At 47.4% G+C, this 20,325-nt stretch overlaps 1 pseudogene; it reads left to right on the top strand.

Moving 5' to 3' along the window:
- The first annotated feature begins 1,727 nt into the window (after nt 1–1,727).
- LOC138414681 (large ribosomal subunit protein eL43-like) lies at nt 1,728–1,994 on the top strand (annotated as a pseudogene).
- Nucleotides 1,995–20,325: the final 18,331 nt, after the last annotated feature.

The raw sequence follows: 20,325 nt of genomic DNA, 5'->3' as shown, positions 1-20,325 counted from the left end.
AGAGGGAAGGAAACCCGTTTTTTTTTTTTATAAGTTCCACATGGAAAACCAATAGGGGTGTGTTTCATGCATTTGTCGTCTGTTTCAGGAAATCTGTGCCGAGCATCGTGTGATGCTAGAATTGGCTGGAGGTTCAGACCGAGTGAGGAACGCGGTCTTCACGAATCACGAATGGAGATGACCCCGCTGGCTATCCCAACAGGCTTCCAGACCAGGGGGTGGCAGGTCAGACTGGGTCAGCCGCAAATCAAAACTTAGGTTGATAATATCAGTTCAATCATCCAGCAACTATTTATTGTGTATATTCAGTGCAGAAGGGTCATCAGGCTTCAGACAGGGTTCAGAATCAGGATTTCAGGGCAAGGTCAGGAAATGTCACCTTTGTAAGCTGAAGCTAATAAGAAGTAACATGAAATTGAAGCAATTAGCCACCTGCAGGAGGAAACCGCCCTTTGGCAATGTGCTGCATGTGAGCCTGGGGTGTGCCCTGAATCTCCACCTAAGAATGGACACCCCTGAGGTCTTCAGAGGTGTTCAAGAACAATGAGCTTTAAGGAACACAGAGCAGTGATTATCCTGACGCTCGCGGAACTGGTGGGAGGTGTCCTGGCAGGTGGTATTCTGAGAGAAACATCTCAACATTGAGGTCAGTCCATCTAGGTGCCCCACCTTGAGAGAAATAAAACACAACCAACACCCTTTGAATTATTCTGTACTTGACAAGCAAATGACCCCACTGACTGATCCAAATGGTTCCTATGGTGAAATGAAAAGTGAATATTCCAGTAGGTTTTGATTCTGAGGAACAAATTTACAGTAATTAACTCTGATTGTCCCTAGCTAGATTCATAAAACTGAAACTGGAGCCAGACAGGACCATACCCCAAATCAGACAGCTTCATTCATTCATTCTCTCACTCATATATTCCATGAACTTATAATGGAAGTTTACCTCTGTATTGGAGACTGCATGAGGCATAAGGGACTCCAAGGAACCTTCACTCCCCTGCTCCTTCTTCAACATGAAGGGTCCGAGTCCCATCATGAGTCCTGTATTCTGTAATTGTTTTTAAAGCTTGAAAAACACTTTACTAGAAAAAATATTAGACAGTATTTATAATGATTTGTGTCCACGTCCCTGGTGGCTCAGACGGTAAAGAATCTGCCTGCAGTGCGGGAGACCCGGGTTCGATCCCTGGGTTGGGAAGATCTCCTAGAGAAGGAGGTGGCAACACACTCCAGTATTCTTGCCTGGGAAATCCCATGGACAGAGGAGCCTCATGGCTACAGTCCACAGGTCACAAAGAGTCAGACACAATGGAGAGACTGACGCTAGCGGTCCTACTAAAATACGTAAAACATGCAAAGAAAGCCCAGACAGGAAGTGGCAGTAACACTTCCTGAAGAAGCAGAAGAGGCTTCTTAGAAGAAATAACCTTGAATGAGGTCTTGAATGATGAGCAGCCCCCCAACAGTGTAGAAGAAAAAAGTATTCACGTCACTTGTTTAAAAATGGTGAGGAGGGGTTTATTCAAGGGGGACGACCGTGATAGGCAGACAGATCACGGCAACGAAGTTTAGCAGTGGAGGAGAGAGCCTGGGCTCAGTGGTGAAAATGACAAGGAAAAGTGGGAATTTATAGCCAAGGAGCAGGGTGATGGGGTGGACGTCGGTCAGTGGATGGGAACTCAGGATAGCTCTGGGCTTGGACTTGGGCTGGTGGCAGAATGGCAAAATGCACCCAGAATGTTGGAATCATGGGGAAATACAGGACCCGTTATGGTGCCCGCCTTGGGAAAATGGTGAAGAAAATTTAAATCGGCCAGCAAGCCAAGTACACCTGCTCCTTCTGTGGCAAGGCCAAGATGAAGAGACGAGCTGTGGGCATTTGGCATTGTGGTTCCTGCATGAAAACAGTAGCCGATGGTGCCTGGACCTACAGCCCGACCTCTGCTGTCACAGAGAAGTCTGCCATCAGAAGAGCCCAGGACTGAAGGACCACTAGACGCACCATCAATTGATAATACTGCCAGCCTATAATAAATGGGTTACTTTGTGTATCAACAGCAACAATAAAAAAGTGCCTGGGTAGCAGGGATTCTAGTAAACTGACCAACAGGATTCTCTCTGAGGGAGGGCGGGTGGTCAGACATGACCTGGGGGATGGTGGAGGATGAGGCTCTTGGTTGTGGAGGGTGATCAAGTGTGGAGGATCGGGGTGCTGGCCTAACTGACTTGGCCAGATTCTTGCTAAAATTGGATAATGCGGAAATGAACATGCAAGTCCCAAAGTCAAAGCCTTGGTGGAAAAGGTCTCAGAGAAGCCTGCACAGAGAATCTGGTCGAGGAGAGCGTCTTTGTCACCAGACAAGGACTCTCAGCTGGAAAAAATCTGGTGCTTTCTTTATCACCCTATTTTCTCTCTTTTTTAAACATTTATTTATTGATTCAGCTGTGTCCGGTCTTACTTACGGCACCTGGGATCTTTTGTGATGGACCACGGACTCTAGTTGTGGAGTGTGGGCTTAGCTGCTTTGCGGCATGTGGTCCTTAGTTACCTGACCAGGGATCAAAGCCAAGTCCCCTGCATTGCAAGGTAGATTATTAACTACACTGGACCACCAGGAAAGTCCCTCTCACCCTATTTCTTAACATAAGCACCTAACTCCAACCCTGGGGGCTTCCCTGGTGGCTCAGATGGTAAAGAACCTGCCTGCCAATGCAGGGGACATGGGTTTGATCCCTGACTCGGGAAGATCTCACATGCCTTGGAGCATCTAAGTCTGTGCTCTAGAGCCCAGAAGCTGGAACTACTGAGCCCACATGCCGCAGCTACCAAAGCCTGAGCACTAGAGCCGGGACTCCACAACAAGAAGAAGCCACAGCAATGAGAAGCCCATGGACAACTATAGAGTAGCCTCCACTTGCTACAGCTAGAGAAAAACCCACACGGCAACAAAGACCCAGCACAGCCAATAGATAAATACATAAAATTATTTAGAAAAAAAAAGGGGGGGTATACATTTCTCTGGGGGCAGCATGTCCACGGACCACAAGGAGAGAAAACCAGATGTCTTAGACTGGCTCTCTGGAAATAGATGTTGATATGGGAGTTGTGTACAGAAGGGTTTTCCGGAAGAGCTCTCGGGAGGGTTGCCTGTAAGGACATGGAGGAGGCAGGAATGGGCAGGGCACAGTGTGGCTGCAACTGAGGCCTTGGCTAGTCCAGTGGGGAGCTCTGTGTTTGGGTGGTTAACCTCATTTCATTGACTGTGGGCTGGACCTCAGCAGGGTGTGTATGCTTGGCTGAAGGAGGGCCCTGTAGCACAGATGTGGACAATGCTCAGTGAAGGACATAGCTATGACCCATCAGTCCCACAAGCAATATTCCCAGGACCTAGGAGATGGATGCCTAGACCTTGCGAAAGGCAGCTGGACACTGCATGCCAGGATCTAACACAGACTTGACTCCATGTTCCTGCTGACATTCGGCTCCAAACCCGAGTGTGGCTTCCTGGTGAGCTGGCTGGCCTGGAACACTGATGAGCTGCAGGACACGTTTTTCCCAAGGCTGGACCAAATTCAGCCCATGCGACTCCACTGCTGTAAACACACAGAATTCAGAAGAGCATGAAGAAGAGAAACAGAGCCTCCCAGCAGGAAGATACAGCAAAGCCCTCTGGCAGAAGAGATGTATCAAAGCCCAACCCAGAGAGCACAGCAGGTCCCCAGAATGACCAGCCGCAAGGGGAGGGTGTGAAGAGCCATCTGTCGTTTTTGGATCCCCAGAGTCCACTGGCTATGGAAGGGCATAGCATGCATGCTCGGTATTGTCCCACTCTTTGCGACCCCATGGACTGCAGCCTGCCAGGCTCCTCTGTCCATGGATTCTCCAGACAAGAATACTGGAGCGGGTTGCCATTTCCTTCTCCAGGGAATCTTCCTGACCCAGGAATCGAACCTACATCCCTAGCATCTCCTGCATTGCAGGCAGCCCTGGCTACGGTAACATCATTCCAATTTTCCTTTAGAGGACCATCATTCCTTTGCCACCATCAGTTTCTGAGGTTCAGATGGACTGACCCCTTCCCTTCATTCTGTATGTGGGCAAGTTGACCAGTCTTGGCAGGGAAGATCGAGGCGTCGCTAACCCCTGGCAGCCTTTTTCTGCTGGAGTTGCTAAGATAATAGACCGTCTTTCTGGAACTGTGGATGCCCGTCTGCTCTTTCCTGGGTAGAGTCCCTCTGAGGATGAGGCTAATAATGAGAAGCAGGCAGCTCAGAGGCAGAGAGCAGTACCGGTTCCTGGGGATACCTTGAGAGCACCTGGATCCAGCAGAACCTGAAGACATCTTACCAGCTCTATCGCTGGACTTTGCAGTCAGTTGAGCTAGTGATTGTCCTTTTTTGATTAATTCTTTTAAGTTGTTTTTTGCCACCAAACAATCGGGATGGTGTATTCTGATCCCCTTCACAAGCGCAGAGGAAACTGTCTGGTCCCAAGCGCAGGCCCCTGCAAACCTGGAGGTGGGCTCTGGGGGCAGTGGGGAATGCTCCGTGTTTGTCAGGGGGCAGGCAGCCTCCTTCCTTCTAGAGTTAATCCCTGCTCGGCCATCCAGCTCTGTGGCCTGGGATGGTTCCTTATGCTACTTGTGTCTCAGTTTCCTCAACTGTAAAACAGGAGTAAAAACGACATTTGCCTCCTACGCTTGCCTCAAGGATTAGGTGAGTTAGGATATATGAAGGGCTTAGGAAAGGGCCTGCGTGTGTGCATGCTCAGTCACTTTAGTCGTGTCTGACTCTTTGCAACCCCATGGACCATAGCCCTTCAGGCTCCTCAGTCCATAGGATTTTCCCACAAGAATACTGGAGTAGGTTGCCATGTCCCCATCCAAGGGATCTTCCCAACCCGGGAATCGAACCTGCATCTCCTGCATTGCAGGCACTACCGCTGAGCCATCAGGCAAGCCCTGGCACATAGTTAATGAAGAAATAATATTGGCTAGAGTTATGCCTTGGAGAAGGCAATGGCAACCCACTCCAGTACTCTTGCCTGGAGAATCCCATGGGCGGAGGAGCCTGGCGGGCTGCAGTCCATGGGTCGCTAAGACGTGGGCACGACTGAGCGACTTCACTTTCACTTTTCACTTTCATGCATTGGAGAAGGAAATGGCAACCCACTCCAGTATTCTTGCCTGGAGAATCCCAGGGATGGAGCAGCCCGGTGGGCTGCCATCTATGGGGTCGCACAGAGTCGGACACGACTGAAGCGACTTAGCAGCAGCAGCAGCAGAGTTATACCTCAATTGACTTGAAAGCAAATGTTTTTCAAAGAGAAATATTCCAGGGATTTCCCTGGTGGTCCAGTGGTTAAGAATCCACCTTCCAGTGCAGGGAACGTGGGTTCAATCCCTGGTGTGGGAACTAGGATCCGACACTCGACAGGGCAACTAAGCCTGCGGACGGCAACTAAGCCTGCGGACCGCAACTACAGAGCCCATGGGACATAGCGAGAGAGAAGCTGCACGCGGCAACAGAACATCCCACATGCCACAACTAAGACCCGACGCGGCCAAAAATAATGTTTTAAAAAAAGGAAAAAAGAAATATTCCTTCAATTTCTCAGTTTCTCTAATTCTTCCTACTAAGGAAGAAAGCAAGACCGATCGCTGCATTCTGCTCTTTTTTTTTTTTCTTTTTTTTTTTTTTAGTTTTTTATTTTTTACATTTTAAAATCTTTAATTCTTACATGCATTCCCAAACATGAACCCCCCTCCCACCTCCCTCCCCATAACATCTTTCTGGGTCATCCCCATGCACCAGCCCCAAGCATGCTGCATCCTGCGTCAGACATAGACTGGCGATTCAATTCACATGATAGTATACATGTTAGAATGTCATTCTCCCAAATCATCCCACCCTCTCCCTCTCCCTCTGAGTCCAAAAGTCCGTTATACACATCTGTGTCTCTTTCCCTGTCTTGCATACAGGGTCGTCATTGCCATCTTCCTAAATTCCATATATATGTGTTAGTATACTGTATTGGTGTTTTTCTTTCTGGCTTACTTCACTCTGTATAATCGGCTCCAGTTTCATCCATCTCATCAGAACTGATTCAAATGAATTCTTTTTAACCGCTGAGTAATACTCCATTGTGTATATGTACCACAGCTTTCTTATCCATTCATCTGCTGATGGACATCTAGGTTGTTTCCATGTCCTGGCTATTATAAACAGTGCTGCGATGAACATTGGGGTACATGTGTCTCTTTCAATTCTGGTTTCCTCGGTGTGTATGCCCAGAAGTGGGATTGCTGGGTCATAAGGTAGTTCTATTTGCAATTTTTTAAGGAATCTCCACACTGTTCTCCATAGTGGCTGTACTAGTTTGCATTCCCACCAACAGTGTAGGAGGGTTCCCTTTTCTCCACACCCTCTCCAGCATTTATTGCTTGCAGATTTTTGGATCACAGCCATTCTGACTGGTGTGAAGTGGTACCTCATTGTGGTTTTGATTTGCATTTCTCTAATAATGAGTGATGTTGAGCATCTTTTCATGTGTTTGTTAGCCATCCGTATGTTCATGGATTGGAAGAATCAATATAGTGAAAATGAGTATACTACCCAAAGCAATTTACAAATTCAATGCAATCCCTATCAAGCTACCAGCCACATTTTTCACAGAACTAGAACAAATAATTTCAAGATTTGTATGGAAATACAAAAAACCTCGAATAGCCAAAGCAATCTTGAGAAAGAAGAAGGGAACTGGAGGAATCAACTTGCCTGACTTCAGGCTCTACTACAAAGCCACAGTCATCAAGACAGTATGGTACTGGCACAAAGACAGACATATAGATCAATGGAACAAAATAGAAAGCCCAGAGATAAATCCACACACATATGGACACCTTATCTTTGACAAAGGAGGCAAGAATATACAATGGAGTAAAGACAATCTCTTTAACAAGTGGTGCTGGGAAAACTGGTCAACCACTTGTAAAAGAATGAAACTAGATCACTTTCTAACACCGCACACAAAAATAAACTCAAAATGGATTAAAGATCTAAATGTAAGATCAGAAACTATAAAACTCCTAGAGGAGAACATAGGCAAAACACTCTCAGACATAAATCACAGCAGGATCCTCTATGATCCACCTCCCAGAATGCTGGAAATAAAAGCAAAAATAAACAAATGGGATCTAATTAAAATTAAAAGCTTCTGCACAACAAAGGAAAATATAAGCAAGGTGAAAAGACAGCCTTCTGAATGGGAGAAAATAATAGCTAATGAAGCAACTGACAAACAACTAATCTCAAAAATATACAAGCAACTTCTGCAGCTCAACTCCAGAAAAATAAACGACCCTATCAAAAAATGGGCCAAAGAACTAAATAGACATTTCTCCAAAGAAGACATACGGATGCATTCTGCTCTTTACTGGGGAATCGTGTCCCACGACCACACTGTGCGGGTGTGGACTCGGAGGCTCAGGGACAGGAAGTGACTTGCCCCGGGGTCACATCTCAATTCTGCCCCAGCAGACACGGAGCTGGGTGAGGATTTTGCTTCCCACCCAGGGCTCTGCTTCTCTCTGTCCTCTGATGCTGGGACACCCCCGAAGGGCAGGGGGACCCTGACCTCTCAGTGACATACTGCCCTCTTTCTGCAAACCCAGCACCTTCCTGGTCCCCCTGTCCTGCCCCCAATGCTGAGCCATCCCATTCTCCTATTTCCAAGGCAAATGAGCATCACCTCGCAAAGTTCCCAGAGGCAAAGCAGGGACAAAAGCTTGGGGGGGGCGGGGTCCCCTCCCTTCCCCCACACCTCAGGGACATTAAAGTACCGTCTCAACCCCACCCCCACCCCCTCTTCAGTTTAATCCATTTCCAGAAGGAGGATAAGGAGGAGAACAGCCCCTCGGGTGTCACTCTAAACCTTCCCATAGCAATAGACTTTTGGAAATCCTAACCCTAATTTAAGAAGAGAGGGAAGAAGTCCGCTGCCTCTGTGGCTAGAAAAGCAAGGAGTGCAGCAACCCATGCTCACCGCTAGGTGGCGATCGTGGAAGCAAATGCTCAAATAAGGCGACCAGCTTGGTTTGTGCCAGTCTTTGGCTTCCATGCCTCTCCTTTTTGGCCCACAGTGTTTACACATGTTCTCAGGAAATTTTGCATAAAAATCTAGTGTTCCAGGCTCACTTGTAAAACAGTCCCAGGATCTGGCATCATCTGGGCCTGCGTCTCTTGGGGAACCAAGGCTTGCTCTGGGCAGAGCATCACTCCCACGTGGAGCACCCGGGCCAGGTTTCCCTCGTTCTCCCCTCGTCCTGTTGATCGCTCACTCATGCCACCTGCCTGGCTCTGCAGGCTAAGAGTCTGCCACCCCAGTGGCCCCAAAACCACCTAAAGGGGTGTCTGGTGAGGCATGTAGGTGCCATTGCTTACTCAGAGCAGCACAATGGGGGTTGAGAAGTACTTGTATACATTTTTCTGTTGGTGACTGCAGCCCTGAAATTAAAAGACACTTGCTCCTTGGAAGAAAAGCTATAAAAAAAACCTAGACAGCATGTTAAAACGCAGAGACATCCATCACTTTTCCAACAAAGGTGTGTATAGTCAAAGCTATGGTTTTTCCAGTAGTCATGTACAGATGTGAGAGTTGGACCACAAAGAAGGCTGAGAGCCAAAGAATTGATATTTTCAAACTGTGGTGCTGGAGAAGACTCTTCAGAGTCCCTTGGACAGCAAGGAGTTCAAACCAGTCAATCCTAAAAGAAATCAACCCTGAATATTCATTGGAAGGACTGATGCTGGAGCTGAAGCTCCAATACTTTGGTCACCTGATGCGAAGAGCTGACTCACTGGAAAAGACCCAGGAAAGACTGAAGGCAGGAGGAGAAGGGGATGACAGAGGATGAGATGGTATAGCATAGAATATAGGATAGGATAGCATCATCGATTCAATGGACATGAGTTTGAGCAAACTCTGGGAGATGGCAAAGGACGGGGAAGCCTGGCATGGTGCAGTCCACTGGGTCGCAAAGAGTCAGACATGACTGAGCAACTGAACAACAACAATTTTATTCCTGACTCAGGTCTTACTGTCTGCAACCCCATTTCACTGCTGTTCAAAGCTGTGAGGGGCCTCTAGCTTGTGCCCACAGCACACGAGAGGTTCTCTACGGTTATGATCATGGGCCCAGATTTTTACTGTCTCTCCCATTAATCTGTAAATTCTCTTAGGGCAGGGACCAAGATAATCTTGAACCTGGCTCTTCAAAGGAATTCAACAAAGAAAGAGGATAGGGGAAGAAGATACAAGTGCTAAGTCCCTTCGGTCGTGTTGGACCCTGTGCGACCCTATGGACTCTAGCCCACTAGGCTCCTCTGTCCATGGAATTCTCCACGCAAGAATGCTGGAGTAGGTTGCCATGACCTCCTCCAGGGGATGTTCCCGACCCAGGCATTGAAACCCTGTTTCTTCTGTCTGCTGCCTTGGCAGGCAGGTTCTTTATCACTAGCGCTGCCTGGGAAGCAGGTGAGGTGGGTGAAGGTGTACTCAAGCACCCTAGTTCTCAGCCCGAGTGGACATCAGAATCCCCTCCCGAGACTTTCCTAGTGGTCCAGCGGCTAAGACTCAGAGCTCCCAATGCAGGGGACCCAGGTTCAATCCCTGGGCAAGGAACTAGATTCCACATGCCCCAACTAAGAGTCTGCAGGCTGCAACTAAAGATCACGTGTGCCACAACTCAAAGGAGACCCCACATGCTGCACCTAAGACCTGATGTAGCCAAATAAATGTTTAAAAATAGTAATAATAAGATGAATTTTATCATTGGCAAGTTACACATCAAAAAAATAAGAACCCAAGAATCCCCTCCCTGGAGCAGTGGCTATAGCCCCAGGCCACTGGTGCTCCCCGCCCCCCGCCTCCACCCCGGAGTTTCAGATTCAGTAGATCTGGGTGGGCCTGAGAGTCTGCATTTGTAGTAAGCTTTTGGGCAGTGTTCATGCTACCGGCCCAGGAGCCACATTTTTGAGAACTTCTGCTCTTGGTGGCTCTTTTTCAAAAGATAAGTTTCCAGAAATAGTTTACAGATTTTTAATAATTCACTCACCCTTGTCTTTCTATTTTAGAATTTAGCAGGCACTCAGTAAAGACGGACACACACATGTGGCTTTTGCTCTCCCAGTGGCATCCCACTGCAATACTCTTGCCTGGAGAATTCCATGGACGGAGGAGCCTGGTGGGCTGCAGTCCATGGGGTTGTGAAGAGTCGGACACGACTGAAGTGACTTAGCAGTAGCAGCAGCCTGCCAGGCTCTGGAGGAAGAGGGCTGCAATGGTGATTTCCTCCTGCCTGAAGCAGTGGGTTCCTGAGTGTCCTGAGGAAGGCCCACCGCCCTTCTGCCTCAAGCAATAATGTTCTGGACACAAACGGCAAGAATAAGAAAAGGAAGGAGCAGGAGATCAGATCAAGATGCTACTCTGTAGCCAGTGGCCTCCCAGGTGGTGCTAGTGGTAAAGAACCTGCCTGCCAGTGCCGGAGACCTGGGTTCCATCCCTGGGTTGGGAAGATCCCCTGGAGAAGGAAATGCAACCCACTCCAGTATTCTCACCTGGAGAATCCCATGGACAGAGGAGCCTGACAGGCTAGTGTCCATGGGGTCACAAAGAGTTGAACATAAACTCGGCTAAGCACACGCACATTGTGGTACATTCCTTGTGGCCTGTATCAGGATGCTACTCTGCATCCAGCATGTCCTGGTGCTACACCCCCCACCCACTCCCAATCACATGGTGAAGTGAAAGTGGGAAATCTCGGTGATCAAGCCTCCAATTCCTGCTCACTGAGCCTGGACTTAGGTGGGGTTTAGAGCAGCCACCCTCAGACAGTCTGAGATTCTGAGATGAGCCTGCTCTCTGCCTAATGTCCTGGAAAGAAGCTTGTTGAGAAGAGATTCCAGAAACCACTGCCCTCCTTAAATCCTGGACCCAAAGCAACATCAGGAGAGATGGAGAAATCCGTGATGTTCCGGCGGGTCGGGGAGGGGTTAACGCTAACAGAACACACTGCCACCAAAAGCCTTGGTTAACTTCAGGTTGCTGGTCACACGGAGGCAGTCGGCAAAGGAATTCTGCGGAGAACTGAGTAACAGATGTCAAGCGAAGCCCCCTGAGAACAAAGCCGAGACTGGCAGGAACTCTTCTCCCTCCCGGGGAGGCTCAGCTGCCAGCCAGATGGAGGAGGATGGGTCCGGGCATTTTCACCCCTGCCACCACCTCAGCCCGTGGGCGAAAGACGAGGGTTTGCTGCCACCAAGTGGTCACTTCTGGTAACACCCCGCGGCTAAGGAAATAATGAAAACCAATAAAGGCCAGTAGAACGGATGCAAGAGAGAATAAAAGCTATAATTATTTTAGTTTTTCCTAGTGAACACACATGCCCATTTCTTGTATATAAAACACTTGAAAAAAGTGGTATCCAAGGAAGAGAGTCGAACTCTTTTTTAAAGATCCCAGACCAGATATTACTGACCAAGAAAGAATGGACAGATCCGGGATTCAATTCAAGCCTCTTGGATCCCATCCAGATGTTCAACCAGCTGGTCACACCGAGTCCCCTCCAGTCAATTACTTTTCTTGATGTTTCTAATCAGCAGTATTATATATGTGATGCTATAAACTTTTATATTTAATATTAGCTCATAACTCAGGATCCGAAACCAGATGTTTTGGGTGAGAAAGAAATTGATGACTTATCAGTAGATTGAACCCAGGCCACTGGCTGCTTTCCAGGCGTTTTACCAGCTGAGCTGCAAAGCAGAGGAGTTGCTACCAGCTCCCTTCAGTTATGGAGAGAGGAAAAAACGAGAGAGAGAAGGAAAATTCTTATGAACAAAAAGCAGCATTCAAGGTCTTTTATGATTTTTTTTTCCTCTTATAAACTAAGAGCTTGTGGAGTTGAGTCAGTAACAGGCAGGTGTTTCCAGACTTCAGAACACATCCTCCTCTTCTTTATGATGTCACGAAGTGTGGGTGCTGGGGACGCAGAGGAGAAGAGAGTGAAATATAGGGGGATGCGGCTGATGGTCACGAATCAGGTGGGATAATGTCGTTAAATTGTAACTGACCTTCCCCCTAGGATTCCCCTCTGCCCTGGGATAAAAGGAGCCAGGCCCATTAACGGGACGGATTGGGCCAAGTAGAGAGCAGAGAATGAAGAAACTTTCTGGACGGTGATTTCAGTCTCCTGAAGGAGAGGAGGAATTCCTGCCTCAACGTCCCTCTGGAAAAATACCCCCTAATCTGTGGATCCGGGAGCAGGACTTCAAGTGGGTCTCAGAGAAAGTTTCTGTGGCTGATTTCCTGGGTCAGAGTCCCAAGGAGGCGGCAGAGCCCAGACAGCGTATGGCTGCATGCAGCATCTGGCCAGTGGGGGCCAGGGAGCTTCCCAAAGAGAACTTATCAGGTCCAGAGGATGACCTCAAAAACCTACAGCTGACACTGCTTTTGCATGGGCGCTCACATTTCAGATGCCTATAAAATCACCAAAGCCAGTTCCCTGTGGGATGCTTGCTCAGCAAGGGGCAGCTAGCAGAGGCCCCCCCACACCCGCCCCAACAACCCTGGCATCTTTCTTTTCTCCTCCCATCAGACAAGACTACTTTTAATTCAGTTTCCTAAATGAGCCCATCTATACCAATAGGTGATGAATTTTATATGTCAACTTGCATAGGCCATGTGAAAGTCACAGTAGTGTCCAGCTCTGTGACCCCATGGACTATACAGTCTATGGAATTCTCCAGGCCAGAATACTGAGTGGGTAGCCTTTCCCTTCTCCAGAGGATCTTGCCAACCCAGAGATCAAACCCAGGTCTCCCACATTGCAGGCAGATTATTTACCAGCTGAGCCACAAGGGATTCCCAAGAATACTGGAGTGGGTAGCCTATCCCTTCTCCAATGGATCTTCTTGACCCAGGAATCGAATTGGGATCTCCTGCATTTGCAGACAGATTCTTTACCAACTGAGCTATGAGGGAAGCCCATGGATAGGCCATGGTACCTAGAAATTTGGTCAAACATCATTCTAAGATGTTTATGTGTATCTTTTTTTTTTAAACATAAGATTAACATTTAAATCATTGATTTAGTAGATGACCCCTCCATAATCTGGGTTGGCTTCATCTAATCAGTTGCAGCCACTTAAGACTGACCACCCTGGAGGAAGGAGGAATTTTGCCAGCAGATGGATTTTGGACTCAACTACAACTCTGCTGGGTCTCCAACCTGCTCAGTTGCCCTGCATGTTTTTTTCTTTTTTTTTAATTTGGCCACACAGCATGGCTTTCAGGATCTTAGTCCCCTGACTAGGGACCAAAGGATGAACCCACACCCTCTGCAGTAAAAGCGTGGAGCTGCAACCACACGAGCCAATTTCTTAAAATCTTCTTTCAACACACGTGTGTGTACATCCTATTGGCTCTCTGAAGAACCCTGACTAATACAGTGATTCCACAAAAGCATTACAGAATACACATAAATATATCTTTTCCTCACGGCCCTATCCCTACCCTGGTGGACTGAAAAGCAGGATACAGGGTGTCTGCTGCTGCTGCGGCTAAGTCGCTTCAGTCGTGTCCGACTCTGTGCGACCCCATAGGCAGCAGCCCACCAGGCTCCCCCGTCCCTGGGATTCTCCAGGCAAGAGCACTGGAGTGGGTTGCCATTTCCTTCTCCAATGCATGAAAGTGAAACGTGAAAGTGAAGTCGCTCAGTCGTGTCCAACTCTTCTCGATCCCATGGACTGCAGCCCACCAGGCTCCTCCGCCCATGGGATTCTCCAGGCAAGAGTACTGGGGTGGGGCGCCATTGCCTTCTTCATACAGGGTGTCTACTGGTGAAAAATTAGAGTATATCTCTCCATTACCTATGAGGTTTGCAATCTTGGGTGAATTAATCCCTTTCTGCCTTGGTTCTGCCTTGGTTTTCCCATCTGTGAAATGGGATAATAATAGGCTACAGGCAGCAGGACTGTGGTGAGGATTAGATGAAAGTGAAAGTGAAGTCGCTCAGTCATGTTCTACTCTTTGCGACCCCATGGACTGTAGCCTATCAGGCTCCTCTGTCCATGGGATTTTCCAGGCAAGAGTGCTGGGGATTAGATGAGGAACACATTTAAATTCAGAGGCATGCCCATCACAGAGCAGACACTCACTGGATACATCCCCATCTTTCATATCTCCTTACTGTTCCCTCTGGCTGGAATAACTTTCCTCATCTTGCCATCCTTGAAATTTCCGGTTAATTTTCCAAAATCCCAAGCATGCCTTATGTTCTGTGAGACTTCCCTGATGTTATCCACCGTGCCCAGAAAATAGCCATCACTAACACACATGCTTATGCTATCAGTGAAAAAAAAAAAAAATGTGTAGAAAGCCATAGCTGGAGTTCTACCTTCACATATTTCTTAATCCTTTTTAAAATATGTATTTGGCTGCACCCAGTCTTCGTTGCAGCACATAAGATCTTTGGTTGTGGCCTACGACCTCTTAGTGGTGTCATGCGGGATCAAATTCCCTGACCAGGGATCAAACCCAGGCCCCTGGCGTTGAGAGTGCAGAGTCTTAGCCACTGGACCACCAGGGACTACCCTCACATATTTCTGTTCTAAGCCGCCATGCTGGGTTAGCAGAAAATTCAGACCTCACAGTTTCTGAGTCCCCAGGCTCCCCAGGGGCCATGTCAGCTTCCCGGAAGTGGGGTGTGTCAACTTGCTAGGCTGATTCCTGTACTAAAATACCACAGACAGAGTGGCTTAAACAACAGGAACATGTTTTCTCACAGTTCTGGGGGCTGGGAGGGTGAGATCAAGGTTGGGTTTCGTGAGAAGCCTCTTTCCTTGGGTTGCAGATGGCTGTCGTCCCCCGATGTTCTCACTGGGTTTTCCTCTCTCCTGGAGCATCCTTGGTGTTTCTTTTGAGTCTTAATTTCTTTTTCCTACAGGGACACCAGGAGGATTGGATTAGGACCCTAAGGACTCATTTTGACTTAATTACGCATTTAAAGGCCCTCTCTCTGAATACAATCAGAGTACTGGGAGTTAGGTTTTAGCACGTGAATTTTGAGGGGATGGGGCTTCTCTTGTGACTCAGATGGTAAAAGAACCTGCCTGCAATACAGGAGACCCCGGGTTGACTCCTGGGTTGGGAAGATTTCCTGAAGAAGGGAACAGTAACCCACCCCAGTATTCTTGCCTGGAGAATCCCATGGACAGAGGAGCCTGGCGGGCTACAGTCCTCAGGGTCACAAAGAGTTGGACACGACTGAGCAACTAACATTTTGCAGGGGGTGGGGGGGCACAATTCAGTCCATAATGTTACCAAAATCTCAACTTCTGTGAACACTGGTGCCGAATCAAATCCCAGAGACAAGGTTTTGGGTGAAGTAGAAAAAGATAGCCTCATTGCCTTGCCAAGCAAAGGGAGACACACCAGGCCTCTGCCCTGAAAAACCATGCGACTACTCTAGTAGACTTGATGAGGGGTTTCATAACAGTGGGTCAAAGGCGGGGTCTGACAAGATCAAGGTGCGACCAGGGCTTGCATGCCCTTGGTCTCAGGCAGTCCATCTCCTAATCTTTATGAACTTCTCCGGTCCCTTTAATCTTGGTTTGGGTGGTTTCTCCTCCCTTGACTAGCAACCTGCCCTTTGGAACTCAGGGAAGGTCATGATGACTGGAAAGAAAAGAAAGGGTTAGTCACTCAACCGTGTCTGACTCTTTGCAACCCCATGGACTGTATCCCGCCAGGCTCCTCTGTCCATGGGACTCCAGGCCAGCATACTGGAGAGGGTTGCTATTCCCTTCTCCAGGGGATCTTCCCAACCCAGGGATTGAACCCTCATCTCTTGTGTCTCCTGCATTGCCAGGCTTTCACTAGCACTATCTGAGTGAAAGTCGCTCGGTCGTGTCCGACTCTGCAGCCCCACGGACTATAGAACCCATGGAATTCCCCAGGCTAGAATACTGGAGTGGATAGCCTTTCCCTTCTCCAGGGGATCTTACCAACCTAGGAATCCAACCTAGGTCTCCCGCATTGCAGGAGACCGCATTACCAGCTGAGCCACCTGGCAAGCCCAGCACCACCTGTGGGTGTTCAATTAACACTTGAAATATTTTTCAGTATATACTGAAGGTATATACTGAATGAATGAATGAATTTACTGAATGTTAAGGGGGGAAATACCCTCCTCAACATTTGCCAGCCTCCCACCAGTCCGTAAACTCTTCGGTAAAATAGCCTAAGTTTTTCTTACGGGCAGCAGTGTGCTCAGCACTTGGTAGCTCTGGAAATAAACTCTAAAAGGAGCTAACACTGAAGGGAGGAGCCACCGCGCCCTCTAGTGGTGATGGTGCGCGTTGCACCCCTCTGGACTTTCCCTGAGCCCTGACCTTGGCGCCGGGACCAGTCTGATTGCGACCGGTCCTCCAGGTCTGACCGAGAGGTCCTGGGCAGCCAGCCCACAGGGCAGGCACATGGTAGGAGCCACCCAGAACATGCTCCGTGGAGGATGTGGGACGGCTCTGAGCATGCAGTGAGGATCTAGAAGGTTTTGTTGTTGTTTTAATAGTTGATTTATAATTTTGAATCAGGATCTAGAAGACTTAACTGCTCCAGTCTTGCACCACTTGAGAGCACTTGCTGCCTGAAGGGAAGAGCTCACCACCATCAGGCGGAGAGGCGCAGCCTCACAGCCTGTCTCAGGCAAGAGACTGTGAGACCCTCATTTCAGACCAGGTTCAGAGCTACCAGCTGGGCTCATAGGAAAAGAGGAACCAAAACATTCTCCCTTTGAAGGTCGAGGGGCAGGAGACATAGGAACGCTAAGGTGTCCTGAATAGACGGGCACGGAGGAGAGGAGAGCTGCAGTCAGCTGTTAGGGGCTGAATTGTGTTCCTTCCCTGAATTCATGTGTTGAGGCCCTAACTCCCAGGACCTCAACATGTGACTGAATCTGAAGAGAGGGCTTTTAAAGATGTGATTAAGTTAAAAGGAGGCCATGGTGGTGGCCCCTAGTCAGACAAGTGCCAAGAAATTCAGACACACAGAGGGCACCGCCAGGGATGCACAGAAGGTAAGCCCAGGGAGGAAGCAGGGAGGAGGAGGTGGCCATCTGCAAGCCAAGGAGAGAGGCTTCAGGAGAAATCTGCCCCACTGACACCGTGGGCCTGGACTTCCAGCCTCCAGGAGAAATCTGCCCCGCTGACACCGTGGGCCTGGACTTCCCCGCTGACACCATGAGCCTGGACTTCCAGCCTCCAGGAGAAATCTGCCCCGCTGACACCGTGGGCCTGGACTTCCCCGCTGACACCGTGAGCCTGGACTTCCAGCCTCCAGGAGAAATCTGCCCCACTGATACCGTGAGCCTGGACTTCCCCGCTGACACCGTGAGCCTGGACTTGCAGCCTCTAGAACTGTGAGCAAACTAATTTCTGTTAAGCCCCCTGGTCTGTGCTGTTATGTTATGGCAGCCTGAGCAAACTAATCCTGAGCAGATCCTCTGTGCCCTCAGCAAGCATGTCCTGGGTTCTCTTGGGCAGCAGGGTCTCAGTTGTTGTTCTTCAGTCGCTAAGGGGCTGTGCTTAATGCTGAGCATCTGATGATGAATGAAGGGATTTCCCTGGTGGTCCAGTGGTTTGGTTTTGTTTCTGTTTCCCGCTCCCCCCCCCCCCCCCGCCAGCCTTATTGAGCTTTGATTGACATGTAACATTGTGTAAGTTGAAGGTTTACAATGTAATGACTTGATATAAGTACATATTGCAAAATGATTACCACCATGAGGTTAGTTAATATATCCATCACCATGCAAAGTAGCCTGTGTGTGTGTGTGAGCTGCTTCCTTAGTAACTTTCAAGTATACAATACAGTATTGCTAACTATATTACTGTACTGTACGTTACATCTCCAGAGCTTATTCATCTTGCAACCAGAAGTTTGTACAGTTTGAACACCTCTACCTGTTTTCCCATGCTCCCAGCTTCTGGTAATCACTAATTTCCTCTCTGTTTCTGTGAATTCCTTTAAGAGTCTCTATATAAGTGAGATCATATAGTATTTGTCTTTCTCTGACTTATTTCACTTAGTATAATGCCCTCAAGTTTCACCCATGGTGTTGCAAATATTTGTTATGGCTGAGTACTATTGCATTGTATATATTTACCATATTTTATCCATTCATCTATTCGATTGTGTCCTTGTCTTGGTTGTTTCCATGTTTCGGCTATTGTAAATAATGCTGCAATTAACATAGGGTTTTAAATATCTGAGATACTGATTTCATTTCTTTAGTGATTTCATTTCCATATATACCCAGAAGTGGAATTTCTGAATCTTATAGCAGTTCCATATTTTTTTTTTTTGAGGAAATTCCATACTGTTTTCCATACTGGCTGCACCAATTTACATTCCCACCAACAGTGCACAAATTTCCCTTTTCTCCATATCCTGACCAATACTTGTTATTATTTGTCTTTTTGTTAATAACCAGTCTGACCAGTGTTGATGATAGCTCACTGAGGTTTTGACTTGCATTTCCCTAATGATTAGTGATGTTGAACAGTTGTTCATATACCTGATGGGCATTTGTATATCTTCTTTGGGAAAATGTCTATTCAGGTCTATCATTCATTTCAAAATTTTATTTGACTTTTTGCTATTAAGTTGTATGAGCTCCTTATTATGTTGGATATTAACCATTTATCAGATGATTGGCACATACTGATTGATATATTTTTTTCCCATTCCATAGGCTGCCTTTGATTTTCTTGCTCAAATGTTTATTTTGAATACTTTTGGGGATGGTAGTATCATCGTGGTAGTGTTTCAGGATTAAGCCCTGGAAATGTTTAAAATAACAGAAATGAAGTTTTCCTGATCCTTTCAATAAAGGTTGCTTCAAGTACAAAATGTTTTTATACAGTTGTGTGGTATTCTTCCACAGAACCAGTTTCATATTTGATTAGAATGTCCAGGTAAAGAAAAGGTCATCCCCATTTAAGGAAGTTCCTTGTATTCCACATGGTTTAATTGAGATCTCTCAGAGGCTTTGAAAGGGGAGCTAAGTCTTGTTTAGCTTTTCAAAAGGTTTCTACTGGGCTGTCTACCCCATGACTGTCCCTGGGCAACATTTCTTTAACCACCAACAGCTTTTTAAATTAATTTATGTCAGTTGAAACACTATTTCCTTCCCAATTTTTACCACCATTCATTGAGTGCCTGGTCTATGACAATGCCACTCAAAGCTGTTAATATACCATTCAGTTCAGTTCAGTTCAGTCGCTCAGCCATGTCCGACTCTTTGCAACCCCATGAATCGCAGCACGCCAAGCCTCCCTGTCCATCACCAACTCCCGGAGTTCACTCAAACTCATGTCCATTGAGTCGGTGATGCCACCCAGCCATCTCATCCTCTGTCATCCCCTTCTCCTCCTGCCCCTAATCCCTCCCAGCATCAGAGTCTTTCCCAATGAGTCAACTCTTCACATGAGGTGGCTAAAGTACTGGAGTTTCAGCTTCAGCATCATTCCTTCCAATGAACACCCAGGACTGATCTCCTTTAGAATGGACTGGTTGGATCTGCTTGCAGTCCAAGGGACTCTCAAGAGTCTTCTCCAACACCACAGTTCAAACACATCAATTCTTTGGCGCTCAGCTTTCTTCACAGTCCAACTCTCACATCCATACATGACTACTGGAAAAACCACAGCCTTGAGTAGATGGACCTTTGTTGGCAAAGTAATGTCTCTGGTTTTGAATATGCCATCTAGGTTGGCCATAACTTTCCTTTCAAGGAAGAACCGTCTTTTAATTTCATGACTGCAATCACCATCTGCAGTGATTTTGAAGCCCCCGAAAATAAAGTCTGACACTGTTTCCCTGGTTTCCCCATCTATTTCCCATGAAGTGATGGGACAAGATTCTATGATCTTTGTTTTCTGAATGTTGATAAGTCAACTTTTTCACTCTCCTCTTTCACTTTCATCAAGAGGCTTTTTAGTTCCTCTTCACTTTCTGCCATAAGGGTGGTATCATCTGCATATCTGAGGTTATTGATATTTCTCCCAGCAATCTTAATTCCAGCTTGTATTTCTTCCAGCCCAGCATTTCTCATAATGTACACTGCATAGAAGTTAAATAAGCAGGGTGACAATATACAGCCTTGACATACTCCTTTTCCTGTTTGGAACCAGTCTGTTGTTCCATGTCCAGTTCTAACTGTTGCTTCCTGACCTGCATATAGGTTTCTCAAGAGGCAG

Source organism: Ovis canadensis, chromosome 11 (genome assembly GCF_042477335.2).
Source record: "Ovis canadensis isolate MfBH-ARS-UI-01 breed Bighorn chromosome 11, ARS-UI_OviCan_v2, whole genome shotgun sequence".
Lineage (NCBI taxonomy): Eukaryota > Metazoa > Chordata > Mammalia > Artiodactyla > Bovidae > Ovis > Ovis canadensis.
This window is presented reverse-complemented; position numbering and strand designations above follow the sequence as displayed.